The sequence below is a fragment of the Cavia porcellus genome, unplaced genomic scaffold (assembly GCF_034190915.1).
Source record: "Cavia porcellus strain 051 isolate PalLab524CR breed Dunkin Hartley unplaced genomic scaffold, mCavPor4.1 scaffold_1, whole genome shotgun sequence".
Classification (NCBI taxonomy): Eukaryota; Metazoa; Chordata; class Mammalia; order Rodentia; family Caviidae; genus Cavia; species Cavia porcellus.
Genome location: NW_026947484.1, coordinates 9989177 through 9992178, shown reverse-complemented (window position 1 = coordinate 9992178; position 3002 = coordinate 9989177).

Sequence of the window (3002 nt, the reverse complement as noted above, 5' to 3'; positions counted from 1 at the left end):
AGTGATAGCGTTTGAGTTACGGTTAGTGTTAGAGTAAGTCTTAGGGTTAGGGTTAGAGTTAGGGTTTGTTTTAGGTTAAGGTTTTAGGGTTAGGGTTAGGGTAAGTGCTAGTTTTAGGTTTAAGGTCAGGTTTAGGGTTAGTGTTAGGGTTAGGGTTAAGTTTAGGGTTAGGTTTAGGGTTAGTGTTAGTGTTAGGGTTAGAGCGTAAGAGGGATACGGTTAGGGGTAGGGTTAGGCTTGGTTTTAGAGGGTTAGGTTTAGAGGCTTTTTGATAGGGTTACGGTTAGAATGTTCGATTTTGGGTTAGGGTTAGATTTAGGGTTATGATTGTGTTAGACGTTTTGAGGGTGAGGGTTAGGTTTCGGGTAGTGTTAGGGATATGGTTCGCATTAGAGGGTGATTGTTAGGATTAGGGTTAGGGTTAGGTTTCAAGTTAGAGTATTATGGTTCGACTTATGGTTAGAGGGATAATGTTAGGGTTCGTGTTAGGGTAAAGATTAGGGTTAGGGCTAGGGTTAGATGATTGGATGGTTAGTGTTAGGGTTATGTTTATGCATAGGGTTAGGTTTACAGTTAGAGTTACTGTTACTGTTAGGGTTAGGGTTCAGGTTTTTGTTAGGGTTTAGGGTTAGGGTTAGTGTTAGGGCTAGGGTTAGTGTTAGGTTTTAGGGTAAGGTTTAGGGTTAGAGTTACAGTTAGGGTTAGATTCAGTGTTCGGTTTAGGTTAGGTTTAGTGTTATGGTTGGAGTAAAGCTAAGGTTTAGGTTAAGGGGTAGGTTTAGGTTTAGGGTGAGAGTTAAGGTTAGGGTTAGGGTTAGTGTTGTAGTCAGGGGTTGTACACAGAGAACAATTCAGATCAGGGCATGGAGTTTATAATACTATTTTTATAATTGTCACCGGAAGTTAACACAGGAGAATGCAGGAAATCCATCCGCAACACCAACGACATAGATTATTTAGTCAAGAGCCTAAATCCCACGGCAATGTCCCACATGAGTGCAGATAAAAACCCAGAGCTCAGGACAACGCCTCCACGAGTCCAACTGGAAGTCCAGGGCCCACAAGGACTCACGCCAGTCTTTTTTATGGATTCGTGCCGGGAAGACCCAAGGGTCAGCAGTGGAAGCCATAAAGTCTATGCCAGCAGGATGAAGGAGCTGTGCTAGTGGGTTGAGGGTTCTACACTGGAGCTGAGAAGTCACACTCACAACAAAGAGCGAGCCTGTCCTGATAGGAACCACAGCTGTCCTCAGTGACACAGAGGCCCCGAGCTGCTCCGACGACTAACACAGTCGGGTACTTGCCAGGAAGCAGTGTGACGAGTCCATCCTGGAGACCAGGCAGCACATGTCTTCCCCTCTGGAGCCAGGAAGCAATGCTCGATGTGAAGACCAAAGCTTCTCCAGAACCCACAGCTCAGACAGCAACTTGTAGGAGAACCAACAATGACTCCATAACGCCTCAATCCCTCTCCAACAGCTCCCCTCTCCACCTATTTATCCTGCCAGCCCTCCTCAGGTGGAGCATCTTCGCTCAATGCATGCTGATGTAATCCAGCTGGCGTTAATTTGACCACTAGTTATCGAACCATAACAGTTAGGGTTAGGGTTAGGGTTAGGGTTAGAGTAAGTGTTAGGGTTATGGTTAGTGTTAGGTTTAGAGTAATGGTTAGGGTTAGGATTAGGTTTGGGTGACAGTTGGGTTTAGGGTTATGTTTAGGCTTAGTGAAAGTATTAGAGGATAAGAGTTAGGGTAATGTTTAGAGAGTTAGAGGGTTAAGGTTAGGGTGGGGGTTAATTTTAGGGTTAGAGGGTTACGGTTAGGGTTAGTGTTAGGGTTTGAGGGTTAGGATTAGTGTTAGGGTTAGAGGGTTAGGGCTAGGTATAGTTTTAGTGTTACTGTTAGATTTAGGGTTAGTTTTAGGTTTAGGGTTAGGGTTTAGGGTTAGGGTTAGGGTTAGTGTTAGGGTTAGTTTTAGGATTAGGGTTAGGGTTAGTGTTAGTTTTAGGGGTAGAGCTTTAGAGGGTTAGGGTTAGGGATAGGGTAAGGCTTAGCATTAGAGGGTTATGGTTAGTGTTAGGGTTAGGGTTCCGTTTAGGTTTAGGGTTAGGGTTAGTGTTAGGTTTAGTGTTAGGGTTTTAGGGTTAGTATTAGTGTTAGGGATAGAGGTTTAGGGCTAGGGATAGGCTTTGGGTTAGGGATAGAGTTTGGTTTAGTTTTAGGGTTAGGGTTAGGTTTAGGTTTAGGGTTTAGGGTTAGGGTTAGGGTAAGGGCTAGTTTCAGGGTTAGGGTTAGGGTTAGTGTTAGGGTTAGTGTTAGGGTTAGGGTTAGGTTTAGGGTTAGTGTCAGTGTTAGGGTTAGAGCGTTAGAGGGATATGGTTAGGGGTACGGTTAGGCTTAGTGTTAGAGGGTTAGGTTTAGAATCTTATTGATAGGGTTAGGGATAGAGTGTTAGATTTAGGGTTAGGTTACTTTTAGGGTTAGGTTAGGGTTAGAGGTTTAGAGGGTTAGGGTTCGGGTTAGTGTTAGGGATATGGTTAGCATTAGAGGTTTATGGTTAGGATTAGGTGTAGGGTTTGGGTTCACATTAGAGGATTATGGTTAGACTTATAGCTAGAGGGTTAGGGTTAGTGTTCATGTTAGTGTAAGGATAGAGTTAGGGTTAGTGTTAGGGTTAGGGTTAGGTTTAGGGTTAGGGTTAGGTTTAATGTTAGTGTTAGGGTTAGAGCATTAGAGATTTAGTGTTAGGGATAGGGTTAGGCTTAGGGTTAGAGGGTTAGGGTTAGTGTAGTGTTATTGTTAGTTTTAGGTTTAGGGTTAGGCTTAGTGTTAGAGTTAGGCTTAGGGTTAGGGTTAGGTTCAGGTTTAGGGTAAGAGTAAGTGTTAGGGTTAGGGTTAGTGTTAGGGTAAGAATAAAGTTTAGGGTTAGGTTTAGGTTTGGGTGACGGTTGGGTTTAGGGTTATGGTTAGACTCAGGGTTAGGATTAGAACGTAAGTGTTAG